Source organism: Punica granatum, chromosome 1, assembly GCF_007655135.1.
Source record: "Punica granatum isolate Tunisia-2019 chromosome 1, ASM765513v2, whole genome shotgun sequence".
Lineage (NCBI taxonomy): Eukaryota > Viridiplantae > Streptophyta > Magnoliopsida > Myrtales > Lythraceae > Punica > Punica granatum.
This window is the reverse complement of record NC_045127.1, coordinates 18,166,439-18,181,750: the sequence shown is the minus strand read 5'-3', so window position 1 is coordinate 18,181,750 and position 15,312 is coordinate 18,166,439.

Genomic DNA, 15,312 nt, shown 5'->3' with positions numbered 1-15,312 from the left:
CACTATATTTGCTGTGCGTAGTATATAAGCTTAGCTTATTCCTATGTTATCAAATCACATCAAGAGGTTTTATATTCAATACCCAGTAGAACTACCCGTCTCCCTTGATTATCTATTAAGATTTCTATTATATCGTACTGGGCTCATTAGCCTCCTTTGTAACTTGATGGGAGTCCAAAAATTACTGCTAGTCTCCAACCGCACTTTGTGTTCCTGAGCCCTCCGCGTCATGCTGCTCCAAACCTGCAAGCAAGGGAGATCGAGGGTTTTCCTCGATTTCCCTCTTCGATACTTAAGTCAAACTATGTGTCAAAGTGTATTATATTGCTTGGATTTAATAACATACCATTTAGGGTTTATATAGGAGGGGATTTGAGGTGTTAGGATCCCGAGATATTCGGGATTTGATATATCGAAGGATATTTGTGTGATCTTCTCCTAGATCTATTAGGAAATAGAATATTCTAGAGAGATAGACAACTACGCCTGATGCTAGCCTTTTATCAACTAGAGTGGTCTTATGTCTGGTTGGGCCTGCTTAGGAGGCCGCTAGGGCGGAGCCCATCTTTTGCCCCCTACTCGGCTCCAAGTGTACTTGGGGGCGAGTACAAGATACAATGAGTCTAGATGTGAGTCGCTGGAGCCCATCAATGTGAATTACAGTTGATCGCTCCACTAGATGGAGCTATCCCTTTGCTTCTCTGATGATGTGCCAAACACAATGTTGTCATTCCTTGGAATGGGTCATTATCGTTGCCCCCCAGTTGCTTCGATGCTTAGAGAGTAGTATTTTCTACTAGAGGATATACAAGGAAAGGTCAAAAATTACCTTTGAGAAAGTGATCACTTCTAAAGGACAATAGAGTTGTCCTTGACGACATCGAAGAGGAGAGTGAAGAGATTGTTATGTATCCCTCTTGGCCCCACTTGTGAGCAAATAAGTGAGGTCGAAGCAGAGTATCAATTGATCTATGAAAATGGCCGATGACTGCTAGCTTAAGAGCGAAGGTCGCTAAACTAATGCAATTATCGTCTCAGGTTGACCACCTCAGCTTGCGACTAATCTTGACAAGTTGATCAACAGAGAATTATGAACTTAACCCATGACCTAGGCTAGGGTGCTTCTTGAGGCTAATTGTGCATGAGATATTTTTGAGTCGACATGACTAATTTGATAGAGTGGCCTGTGAGTAAGCGACCTACAAAAAAGCGACATCAAATGTCGAGATCATTTGCGAAGGCAAGGGACCTTATAGCAAGCGACCTTGAGAGGCAAGGGGTTGACTCGCTTAGCGAAGATTAGGGTGTGTTTGTTTTTTAAAAAAATTTCAACTCAACTCAACTCCACTTATCTTCAATTCAACATCACAATCATTAATTTTTTTTCATTTTTAAAATTTTTTTAACCATTCAATTCAATTTTTAATATTAAATTTTCTCAACTATTCATTACTTTTTCACAATTCAACAACACAATCATTACTTAATCATTACTTTCTCTCAATTATTTATTACTTTTTCACACTTTTTCTCATAATTCAACAATACAATCATTACAAACCAATTAAAACTAGAACTCAACTCAACTCAACTCTAAATCCAAACGCACTTTAAGTGACCGAAGTCCTTAATGAAGGCTAGGTGTCTGAGGTCCTTAGAAGGCTAAGCGATTTCAATGAAAAAGTTGACTTGTTTAGTGGAGGCTAAGCAACTTCGGTCCTTAGCGAAGGCTAAGCGACTTCAAGGAAAAAGTTGACTTGCTCAGCGAAGGCTAAGCGACTGAGGTCCTTAACAAAGGCGAAGAGACTTCAATGCAAAAGCGACCTCGCGAAGGCAAGGAGTTGACTTGTTTAGCAAAGGCTAAGTGACTAAGATCCTTAGCGAAGCCTAAGCAACTGCGATGAAAAAGTTGACTTTCTTAGTGAAGGCTAAGCAATTGAGGTCTTTAGTAAATGCTAAGCTGCTTCGCTAAAAAGCTACCTTGTGAAGGCAAGGAGTTAACTTGCTTAGCAAAGGCCAAGTGACTGAGATTCTTAGCGAAAACTAAGAGCGCGTTCTTGGTAGCGACGACCGCTACTTGTTGTAGAGTGTTTGTTAGTATTGAGAACCTGCTCGGAAGCACGAAACTAATCCATAAAGGGAGGAAAATCTACTGCATTAAATGCAAGAAGACATTAGTTTGCGTAGCCTGTTTGGCTCACTTTGATCATAAACTAAATGCTAGTATTTAAACCATATGCTAGAAGGGAAACCTAAGTGCTGAAAGTAAACTTGACCTCGGGCGATTCTTCAACGATGAGATAGAGAATGACCTCTACGCTTGTGACTTTATTTAGGAGAGGATGGCCTGAGTTCCCGAGTGAGGTTCCTCGAGGTAGGTGACCGCTTTACAGAGTTTTCTTGGACGAAATTTTTGAGATGTCTAGCTTGAATTAACCTCTCAATGTCTGCTTTTGAGGATGTTGCAATCTTCTATATGATGTCCTCATGCTCGAAGATATTTTTAATACTTGCCGAGTTCTTTCCCCAGCTCGCCCTGTTTATTTTAACAGTCGGGTATCATGCTAAACCCAATCTTTCGACTTTGTTAAGCACTACAGCCCTTGCGGCATTGAGCGGAGTGTATTTCTCGGACTCTTCGATAAGTCTTTCTTGTTTATTTCGTTGCTCTTTCTCCATTCGGGGTGCTTTTGGTGTCAGCACCCCATTTTGGTCTACCGGCTCCAGAAGGACAAAAACGTCATTCATATCATTCCTATGAGGGAAGTATTCTCAGCTAATTGCTTGAGCATTCACGACTTTTGAAAATGGGTCACTTTCCTAATTTGACGCCAATTTTCCATTTTTTCAAAAAAAAAAATTAAACTCTACGGGACTGTGCGCACCCGAAATTCGTCTCGTCGGGGCACGCATGCGCGCGCCTAAATGCAACGCGGCTTGGGAGTGTCCACCTTCCCGGGGACGCGCGACAAACGCACGTGAGAAGGAGTCGCCACTTGCCATTTTACGACTCGAAAGTCGAGGGCCGGCAAGTTACCTGGGTCTAGGGGTACGGGGTATACCTAAAATGCTAAGGCAATGGTCTGTATGGAACCGAAAATTCCGAATTAGGGGGTTCTATTACGTGTGGGCCTATATCCCACACGCCCTTTCGGTACTCTAGCTTGTCTAGGCTTGCCATTTTAATTAAATTACCGCTTTATTAAGTTCCGCTCATCTTATGCGTTTTGACACCGTAAATTCGAAGAAACACTCTGACCGTCCACTCTCCGACCGGGATTTTACATGAATATATGTATAATATAAAACCTTACATTGTTCTCTCAAATAAATAAAAGACAAACTACAATGACTAAATCCCGGTCGGTTCGCCTTCGGCCATGATTTCACTCATGCTCATCGTATAGTTTGGAAAAGACCGAAAATTAAATTAAATGCGCACTCGGTGTATGGGGGTATTGGATCCCGTGATCGACGGTTTATGGGCGTTGGACCCAGTGTGAATCGAGTCCTAAAGGATCGGGCTCGACCCGCATAACAAATAAGTGTAAAAATGTAACAAGTAAGCGCAAATAAACAAACAATGAGATTTTGTTATTGCCGAATCTACGTGAGTTAATCAATTATTATCCGGGGTATCTTGATATACAAATCCTACCCTAAAACAAACAAATAGGATGATGGATAGGGTATGTAGCATTCGGCATCATTTAACGGACCCGACAGACATGATGTCCATAGTCAAGTCTCGAATGAGTGGGTTATTTTAGATTATTTTGTATCGCGACAATATGGCTTTTACAGATTAAAAGTATTTTCACCTAAAAACCCAAAACCTAACCCTATATTTGACTATTGCCCATATTTGATTTAAGCCGAGTTTGTGATTAATTTGTTTTCCCATGTTTTGACCAATTCTATGCACAAACCTACGTTAGGATCACGGCAGGACAATAACCGGTAATCATGCCCTTGAATCGGTAAATATGTGTGTGCATGAAAATCAAGATTACGTTGTACGTATCTCGGTGCTTTTGAAATTGTGAATTTTGAAAAGGGCATGACTAACAGTTCTTGAACTATCGACGCGATTACAAATTATTAATCAATTCGTGCAATCCATTTAAAGAAATCAAGTGATTTAATTTAGCCAAATTTAACGTCCCGATTATCCCGTATGTAGACTTTTAGGTTAATTAGAAAACTTGCCGAATGTTTTAGTCTACGGAGTTTGAGCCGTCGAGATAGCCATTAGTTGACCGTCCGATAAACTCTAATTTCGGACATGGTCACGTTGCATACATATGATTACAAAAATAAAATATTTAAATGCGGCACATACATTGTCGGTGGGTGATCCAAGTAGAAAATGGTAAGATATTTTTAGAAAATGTCCAGGGGACTAAATTGAACGATTTTAAAAGATCAGGGACTGATTTGAAAATTCTGAAAAAATGGAGATTGATTTGAAAATTCTAAAAAATTGGGGATTGATTTGAAAATTCTAAAAATGGGGACTGTGTAAAAAAATTATTGAAAATGTCCTAGGACTTATTTGAAGTGGATTTGAAAATCGGGACTGATCTGAAAATAAAAAATGGCCCTAGGACTAAACTGAAACAACTCGGAAAGTTCCTTGGGATGCTTGAAAAATTCTGGGAATTTCAGGACTGATTGGAAAATAGTAAAATGACTGGGACTTGATTGAAAAGAATTTTTGAAATTCGGGGCAGATCTGAAAAAAATAAAATGAGTCCTCTGGACTGAAATGTGACAAAACGGAAAATTCGTAAAATCGAGTTCGGGACAAATCCGATCACCCACGCGACCCAAGAACACTCATTTCACATTATATCCATCAAGCAAGCATTAATATTCAGGAATAGAGACCTAATCATGCCACTAAGTCGAGAATTTACCTAATCAGGAAAGTTGAGGGGCTTCTCTGTAAATAAAAAAAATCGCCGGACAATCGGGTCGGATCGGAGCGCCCGCCCGAAGGAGAAACCGCCCGGAAGAGAAACTGGGCTGGACTAGGCGTTGGGCCTGAATGGGCCAAGCTTCCGGGTTGGGCCTGCAAAAGACGAACTAGGCCGAGGCCCGTTAGCCGAAGGGTGGTCGGGGATCGGGGGCAGCGGCGGTGTCGAGGCTGCCGGCGGCGGTTCGCGCCTCTGGACGCCGCGATGATGGCACGAGAGGGTGCGGGAGATAGCTCTGGGCGTCGCCGGTGCTTCGCCGTGGTCGATCGGGACCTCACCAGAGCTTAATCAGTCGGAATCGGGGGGAGATATCGCGGTTTCCGGCGAGGGTTTCCGAATTTTCCGATTTCAAAATTCCCCGAAACGAGAGCCAATTTTTCGATTTCGCGTACTGGGTCGTGTTCCCCCCATCCCAATTTCATTTTTGTTTATTTAATTGCAATTTCTTCCCCGTTTCCGTTGAGATTTCAGCCGATTTGGAGAAAATCACGGAAAACCGCGATTCGGGGCAGTTTCGGGCCGGCGGGGATCGCGGGCAGTCGGTGAGCGCTGCCCGGCCTGCCCGATTTTTTTTTTTTTAAAATGCCGGCGGTCCCGGGCAGCCGGTCAACGCTGCCCGCCCTGCCCGGCCCTGCCCGAATCTTTTCTTCTTTTCTTTTTTTTTGTACATATAAATTTAATTTAGTTAAAATTAATTTAATTTAATTTTTTTTAAGAAAGGTGATAAATTGAGAAATGACAATTTTGCCCCCCTCGGAGTCGATGGACCGAAATTAGGTGCTGACAGCTTGCCCCTCTTTGGTTGCGTACTCGGATAGAGGATGCAGCCAAAAACGATAAAAAGCACCTCGTTTGGTCCTGGCGACCGTTTGGCAATTCTCCTCATTTTTGCTAATATGTTGGCCTGTTACAAAAATAGTAAAAACCATAAATTAGTATATGTGGACGCAAACTTGAAAAACATTAAGTGAGGACACGAAGTCTAAGAAGTAGTAAATGAGGACACGAAGTCCGGAATGCAATGAATGTGGACACGAAGTCCAAAATGCGATAGATGCAGACGCGAAGTCCAAAATGCAGTGAATGCGGACACAAAGTCCGGAAAGCAGTAAACGAGGACACGAAGTCCGGAATGCAGTAGACTCGGACACGAAGTCCGGAATGCAATGAATGTGGACACGAAGTCCAAAATGCAATAGATGCGGACGCGAAGTCCAAAATGCAGTGAATGCGGACACGAAGTCCGGAAAGCAGTAAATGATGACACGAAGTCCGGAATGCAGTAGACATGGACACGAAGTCCGGAATGCAATGAATGTGGACACGAAGTCCAAAATGCAGTAAAGATGCAGACGCGAAGTCCGATAAGCGGTAAAGATTGACACGAAGTCCTGGACGCGAAGTCCGAAAAGCGGTGAAGATGGACACGAAGTCCTGGACGAGAAGTCCGAAAAGCGGTGAAGATGGACACGAAGTCCTGGACGCGAAGTCCGAAAAGCGGTGCAGATGGACACGAAGTCCTGGACGCGAAGTCCGAAAAGCGGTAAAGATGGACACGAAGTCCGAAAAGCGGTAAAGATGGACACGAAGTCCTGGACGCGAAGTCCGAAAAGCGGTAAAGATGGACACGAAGTCCGAAAAGCGGTAAAGATGGACACGAAGTCCTGGACGCGAAATCCGAAAAGCAGTAAAGATGGACACGAAGTCCTGGACGCGAAGTCCGAAAAGCAGTAAAGATGGACACGAAGTCCTGGACGCGAAGTCCGAAAAGCAGTAAAGATGGACACGAAGTCCTGGACGTGAAGTCCGAAAAGCAGTAAAGATGGACACGAAGTCGTGGACGCGAAGTCCGAAAAGCAGTAAAGATGGACACGAAGTCCTGGACGCGAAGTCCGAAAAACGGTAAAGATGGATACCAAGTCATGGGCGCGAAGTCCGAAAAGCGGTAAAGATGGACACGAAGTCCTGGACGCGAAGTCCGAAAAGCGGTAAAGATGGACACGAAGTCCGAAAAGCAGTAAAAATAGACGCAAAGTCCGTGCACGCGAAGTCCGAAAAACAGTAAAAATGGACGCAAAGTCCGGAAAGCAGTAAAGGTGGGCATGATGCGAAAATGCAGGGTATGTAGAAGCAACAACTAGTGTTAGGGAATGGCGCGGGGCGCCGAAGATGGGCGCTTGGCATTGGGTCGTGGCTCTGATGGGATGGTGTAGTGGTAGGCGTGGCTTGCATTGCCGCCGGGGTGGTTGTGCTTTGCTGGAGGCCCGCTTTGCCCCTCGGGCGGTTGTGCGTCTGATTCGCCAAAAGCCGACCCTGCTGTTGGATCGATTGTTTGTTACTCTTGCTCGCAGCTGGTCTCGCCGCTGAAGCGATTGCTTGCTGGGAATGTCCTGGTCTCGCTTATGGGATTTTTGCTTGCGAGGCGGTTGCTCGTTGCTAGTTGGGCGGTTGTTCATTTGCTAGGGACCGGCGTCTAGCGATGCGGGACTCGAGCTCTGAGAGCGCCTATGTACCCTCTTGGACCGGGGATCAGAGTCTGCCGTAGTTCTTGCGTTTGTTGTACCCGTGATCCTGACATCATTAGTAAGTCATGGGATTACTAGTGACTTGTAAGCACAGGTAAAATGATGTGTTTGCGACGCATATTCTTCAGTTTCGGGTTGCTTGGGCGACCCGTATAGAGTTTTTGCTTTGGTGATGCGAATGAGATCTCATTTTCGAAGGCCTCAATGTGAGGCTTCCAAGGCTCCTGTTGGCCATGCACGAGCATATCGAGACATTCTCAATGATGCCCTAGCGGCTCTGTCGATTATTCGACGCGCCCGTCGACTTAGGACCCTTCTCGTCAAGGTACCGTAGGGCGACTGCGCTTGTGACCCGCGCGGGGATTTTTTTTTTGCCCAGATTTGATCAGACTCGATCTGACCATTTCCAGAATGCTATGACTAGACCTCAGAAAGGAATGTCTGGCATTTCGGCTTTGTGGTAGCCTGTTGAAGAGTGGCTGTGACCCATTCTGGAGTTATGCAAAGACAAACAGAAAAAAGAAAGCTTGGGGGGAACGCGTTGCCCCAGGCTAAAAGGATACACGAGTTCACGCCCGTAGCGAGATGTACCACTTTTCCTCTGATCTTCTGTTGTGTAGGCTGTATCAAACTGCTTGGATAGCATGCCCGGTTTGCCCACTGTGCTTGAGGAGGAATCCGCGCTGGACGGTTGAGGAGGGCTCATGTTGGAGTAGATAATCTGGCCACTTCCGTTGAGGATCCCTGGTCCGCGCAGTTTGCGAGAGCCTAGGGTGAATGTTTTGTTTATCTCTTGTTTTACTCTCCTTTTGCTACGGTTACCCACCTCGGGGCCGCACCTCTCAACCTAAAGGGGATTAGCTCTCCTTTTGCCACGACTGCCCGCCTCGGGATTTTTCAGTCGTGCCTTTCTCTTGCCCTAGCTTTTGCCTAGGTTGCCCCGATGGGTTTTCGACCTAGTGGGCTCGATTCTTTTGTCTCTCGAGCTTGCAAGGGCGAAGGGTTCGAAGGATTCGACCTCCGAGTGCGTTGTGTTCTGTCTCCGTCGAGGAGTTGCGTCTGCTACTCTCCTTTTTGTCGGGGTTTGTTGATTTCTTCTTCGAATTGGCGGTGGCGGAGTTTTATATCTCGGCGGTGCCTTGTTTTGTTCATTGGCGGTTTTTTCCCGCGTCTTTTCTCTCTCTCTTCATTGGCGGATTTTTCCGTTTCTTTTCGCTTTGTTTTTCTCTTGTAGTTGGGGTTTGTTTTGTGCCCCATGTCTTTGTTTGAAACTCCACGATTTTGCATTGCCGAGGCCGCTTTGGTGTGCTTCGCCTCGTGGAGATTTGTTGTGTGTTACTAGCCCTATTTTTTGAGGACCGGCTTTCTTGGAAGTTTGATTCTCGCGCACTCGGAAGTCGAACTCCGTGTCATTTGCCCTTGTAAGCATTACATGTGAATTTCCCCTGTTGTCTAGGAAAAGAAAATGTCAAATTGCCCCATGTGGAATAGGGAACCGAGGTTGTCTCGGTGCGAATGTTGAACGGGGATGCCCCGATCTTCATTTGTTGAAGTGGCCCGTGGTAGGCGCCTGGTGTGATGTCTTCGATCATCTCTTGTTGTTCTTTACAACGCGTGCCTCTTGGAGGGTGCATGCTGTTGAAGCCACTGGATGTTCGAGGAAGACGGTTGCATCAATGCTGAGTGATTCGCTCGATTGTCCTTGTTTTCGACTTCATAGGGGGGTACCTCATCGTCGGACACTTCCCTCGTCAAAGTATAAGGGAAGGGTCCGAGACAAGTTCTCAAGGAAGCGTGAACTCGTGCATCACTCTTCGCCAGTGGTCAATGTGCCCCTATGATGGATGACAAAGAAGACAATGCATTAGGCGATTATGCGGGGAATATGTGGTAAGAAATATGAGGTGGTCCCATAGGAAAATCCCTTTTTGTCCCGCGCGCGACCCATGGGGTGCCACGTGTAGGTGACATTTGTTTCTGGGAATCTAGTCATCACTATTCTGGAGTGGTTAGACCGTGACTAAAGTCACATGAGCATATTTTGCGAGTAAGCATGCGCAGTCGTCCTAGGGAAGGCTCGAGGAGTCGGGTCCCATGAGGATGGGCGAGTCGAACAGGTCCAACAGAACTAATAGGGCGTCGCAAAGACTGTCATAATGCTCCATTGAAGGATTTGTTCATGTCGAGAGCCTATTTGGGGGAATGCATTTAAATTAAAGCAAAAGAGAGTTTAAAGAAGACAGCGCATATTGCCCCCGCGTTCAATCGGCGACCACAACAGAGGTGGATGAGATTCATTCTTTGATCAGAGGCATGATCTTGCTGGTATCTCCTGCGATCGAGAGTTGGATCATGCTCTGCTTGTTGAGCTGTCACTTCCGGTCTTTGCAGCGAAAGGATTAGACTTGCTCCTCGGAGTATCGCTTGGATGAATTTGAATCCAAGTCGATTTTGGATTTCAGATGAGCTCTTATTTTTCTTGCGATCTTGCTTTGTGGAGCAAGGATGGGGACTTAGTGTTGAAATCCCAAGGAGCTGAATGAGAGACGTTTGTTGTCTCAATTGTGGTCGCTCAGTATTCAGGCTGTCTTCTTGTTGGGAATTTCCTGCAATGGGAAAAGAAAACAATGAAAGAGCATAAACTGTTCAGGATTTCAATGCAAGAGTGTAGGGAAGCGAACTGGCCTGGTGGGCGTCGTGCGAGCGTGCCGGGGGTGTGTGCATGGGTAAGGTGGAGGCATGCTCGCACGACGCGGAAAGATGCACTCGGTTGTGCTGATGGATGTGCTCAGTTGCGCGAAGAGATGTGTACGATCACGCGATGACGCTTGATTGCGTGGAGTTAGAGAGAAGCTAGCTTTGCCAAGGAAGGTGCATCGGTCCTCGAGCCACGGCTCGCCTTGTCGTGGGGGAAGAGTAAAGGTCGCTGTTAATCTACCTGCGAAGGAGGTCTTCACTCACTTGTATGGTGAGATGTTAGTTGTTATGCAAAACAATAAATGAGTAGGATGCATGCGATGCGTGAGTTTTTCAAAAGCTAATGTTGTCATTCACATTGACTCGATAAGTTCAAAGTACAATGCAAGTTTTGAAATTGAAGTCCTAAGTCGATTTTCCAACGTGCCCGAGGTGCAAGCGACCGTCGCCATGGAAAGTCCTAGTTCGAGGGTCTGGTAGGGGTATCTATCCTAGGGTGTATATGTACCCCCGCGGGCCCTTTCCTGGACCTCTCCAAAGCGGCCTTTGCTCGTGCCAATTCCTGATCGCGCCTCTGTAGCTCGACATGGGTCTGGGCGAGCTCTCTCTGTAGTTGACGCTGATCAACAAGCTGCTCGTCCCTCTCTGCGACTTCTCGACGAAGACGATCTCTTTCGACTCTGAGATGAGTGAGCTCGGCTTGGATGGCCATATCCGGAGTGGGAGTTGCGCCGGGTGACCTGCCATCTTCGACTCGCGGAGAGTTGACGAGATCCTCGTGTGCTGCTGGACCCCATCGGTAGAAGCGAATGATGTATTCTTCTGTAGCCTGGAAATCCCGCTCATCAAGGGTCGGATGCTCGGGGAAGTATGGACGCTCAGTAATCACAGTTCGCCACGCATCCAGGACCTGTTCGACGTTACTTTGGCGATCTGCGGGTGTCTGATCCTCCCGCCAAGTATGTTAAAATCTAGTTCGCGCCGTATCCTCGGGGACCGTCTGTAAGCCACCGAGCTGCCTCACTACTCGCGCCGGAAAATAAGTGGTGGATCCCGCATGACTCATGAGTGGGACTCCATAAAAATCAGGACACCTAAGGGCCATGGGTCCGGGTGGCATCCACGCGGCACGCCACTTGAAGCCCCTAGGTGCTATTTCAAGAAAAATTTTGATCCACTCAGAGACCTTGCGTTCTTCCACACGCAGGAGGGGTAGCAATCGAGAAATAATTGACTCTGGACCATTAAAATACATAATCGAGCGCATCAGACGCAAAGGGTTTGCGTGACTTTGGAGCCAAATTTGTAAAAGCATAGGGGATCCTCTTATACTTCGGTCGCATGTTCTCAAGACGCGATCGAGGGATCGGATGGTCTCAGCCACGAGGGCTACCTCATAACCACGCCCTCCGACCACTTGGAGGACAACGCTGGCCAAGGCTGCATCGATGAGACTGTGCGAGCGGAGGAATAAGAGGGTCCCAAAAATTAGCAATAGAACAGCATGACATAAATCCTTTCGAAGAAAATCCCCCTGGACCCTATGCGCTCGTGACTCAATAAAAAATAGGAGTTTCTCGATTGTAATCTCCGTGCTGCCGGAGTATGCGAGTTCAGCATTCAAACGAGTCGTGGGAACCCCGAGTAGGCGTGAGACTAGGGTTGATCGGGCGGTGTGGAAGTTGGGTTCTACAATGCCGTGGACAACTGCGGTTCGACCGATAAGTGTCCGGTACTCCTCGATGGTTGGCGTGAGCTTGGTACCCTGTATGTCGAAGACGGCGCGACTTGGGTTCCAGAATGCGATGGCGGCTTCGAGGAAATTCCAATCAACTTGCCAAGTAGCCAACAAAGGGATATCCCCTATGAACGCAGAGATGTAACGGCGGTCGACTGGGCGTAATGCTCCCCATATACGGGTAATCTCCTCGAGCGGTAGTGTAATTCTGTCGAGGCTCGGGCAGGAGACCGGGCGTGACATCCCTTACCAAGATGAAAGGAAAATCGACTTAAGACTAGTCAATACAAATGACACCCTAATTTTGAAATTGGATGATGCACGCATGTAGAAAATAAAAATGCCCACGGCTTAATGAATAGTATACATCGCACATCTCTCTCAAGAACAGAAAAGATTCAAATTGGCGTGCAGGCCGACTCAAGGACTGTTGTTGGAGTCGGGTTGGAGGATGGCGTGGAGCTCCTGCAGAATGCATGGTTTTAGTACTACAGGGACCGTGCTACGTAAGGATGGGGGCTCTTGATTCAAGGGTGTCAATTCCTTGAAATTGAGAGGGGATCTTTGGGGGCCTAATCGACGGTCCAACCGTGCGACGTACCCTTACTCGGAACCCCTATCTAACCTGTGTTTCCTAAAATCGGTCGTGGAACGCGACCCGTAGGTACCTAAATCTAGTATGATATGCAATGTGCATGCGAGAAATAAAGGTACGTAAAGTAGATAAACGGGAAATTGCGAAAAGCGATAAATAAACAAGCAAACAAAGCAAGCGGGAACGAGCACGAACCCTCTAAGTGTCCCCATTGGAGTTGCCAAGCTGTGCGCACCCGAATTTCGTCTCGTCGGGGCACGCATGCGCGCGCCTAAATGCAACGCGGCTTGGGAGTGTCCACCTTCCCGAGGACGCGCGACGGACGTACGTGAGAAGGAGTCGCCACTTGCCATTTTACGACCCGAAGGTCGAGGGCCGGCAAGTTACTTGGGTCTAGGGGTACGGGGTACACTTAAAATGCTAAGGCAATGGTCTGTACGGAACCGAAAATTCCGAATTCGGGGGTTCTATTATGTGTGGGCCTATATCCCACACGCCCTTTCGGTACTCTAGCTTGTCTAGGCTTGCCATTTTAATTTAATTACCGCTTTATTAAGTTCCGCTCATCTTATGCGTTTTGACACCGTAAATTCGAAGAAACACTCTGACCGTCCACTCCCCGACCGGGATTTTACATGAATATATGTATAATATAAAACCTTACATTGTTCTCTCAAATAAATAAAAGACAAACTACAATGACTAAATCCCGGTCGGTTCGCCTTCGGCCATGATTTCACTCATGCTCATCGTATAGTTTGGAAAAGACCGAAAATTAAATTAAATGCGCACTCGGTGTATGGGGGTATTGGATCCCGTGATCAACGGTTTATGGGCGTTGGACCCAGTGTGAATCGAGTCCTAAAGGATCGGGCTCGACCCGCATAACAAATAAGTGTAAAAATGTAACAAGTAAGCGCAAATAAACAAACAATGAGATTTTGTTATTGCCGAATTTACGTGAGTTAATCAATTATTATCCGGGGTATCTTGATATACAAATCCTACCCTAAAACAAACAAATAGGATGATGGATAGGGTATGTAGCATTCGGCATCATTTAACGGACCCGACAGACATGATGTCCATAGTCAAGTCTCGAATGAGTGGGTTATTTTAGATTATTCTGTATCGCGACAATATGGCTTTTACAGATTAAAAGTATTTTCATCTAAAAATCCAAAACCTAACCTATATTTGACTATTGCCCATATTTGATTTAAGCCGAGTTTGTGATTAATTTGTTTTCCCATGTTTTGACCAATTCTATGCACAAACCTACGCTAGGATCACGGCAGGACAAGAACCGGTAATCATGCCCTTGAATCGGTAAATATGTGTGTGCGTGAAAATCAAGATTACGTTGTACGTATCTCGGTGCTTTTGAAATTGTGAATTTTGAAAAGGGCATGACTAACAGTTCTTGAACTGTCGACGCGATTACAAATTATTAATCAATTCGTGCAATCCATTTAAAGAAATCAAGTGATTTAATTTAGCCAAATTTAACGTCCCAATTATCCCGTATGTAGACTTTTAGGTTAATTAGAAAACTTGCCGAATGCTTTAGTCTATGGATTTCGAGCCGTCGAGAAAGCCATTAGTTGACCATCCGATAAACTCTAATTTCCGACATGGTCACGTTGCATACATATGATTACAAAAATAAAATATTTAAATGCGGCACATACATTGTCGGTGGGTGATCCAAGTAGAAAATGGTAAGATATTTTTAGAAAATGTCCAGGGGACTAAATTGAACGATTTTAAAAGATCAGGGACTGATTTGAAAATTCTGAAAAAAAATGGGGATTGATTTGAAAATTCTAAAAAATTGGGGATTGATTTGAAAATTCTAAAAATGGGGACTGTGTAAAAAAATTATTGAAAATGTCCTAGGACTTATTTGAAGTGGATTTGAAAATCGGGACTGATCTGAAAATAAAAAATGGCCCCAGGACTAAACTGAAACAACTCGGAAAGTTCCTTGGGATGCTTGAAAAATTCTGGGAATTTCAGGACTGATTGGAAAATAGTAAAATGACTGGGACTTGATTGAAAAGAATTTTTGAAATTCGGGGCAGATCTGAAAAAAATAAAATGAGTCCTCTGGACTGAAATGTGACAAAACGGAAAATTCGTAAAATCGAGTTCGGGATAAATCCGATCACCCACGCGACCCAAGAACACTCATTTCACATTATATCCATCAAGCAAGCATTAATATTCAGGAATAGAGTCCTAATCATGCCACTAAGTCGAGAATTTACCTAATCAGGAAAGTTGAGGGGCTTCTCTGTAAATAAAAAAAATCGTCGGACAATCGAGTCGGATCGAAGCGCCCACCCGAAGGAGAAACCGCCCGGAAGAGAAACTGGGCTGGACTAGGCGTTGGGCTTGAATGGGCCAAGCTTCCGGGTTGGGCCTGCAAAAGACGAACTAGGCCGAGGCCCGTTAGCCGAAAGGCGGTCGGGGATCGGGGGCAGCGGCGGTGTCGAGGCTGCCGGCGGCGGTTCGCGCCTCTGGACGCCGCGACGATGGCACGAGAGGGTGCGGGAGATAGCTCTGGGCGCCGCCGGTGCTTCGCCGTGGTCGATCGGGACCTCACCGGAGCTTAATCAGTCGGAATCGGGGGGAGTTATCGCGGTTTCCGGCGAGGGTTTCCGAATTTTCCGATTTCAAAATTCCCCGAAACGAGAGCCAATTTTTCGATTTCGTTTATTGTGTCGTGTTCCCCCCATCCCAATTTCATTTTTGTTTATTTAATTGCAATTTCTT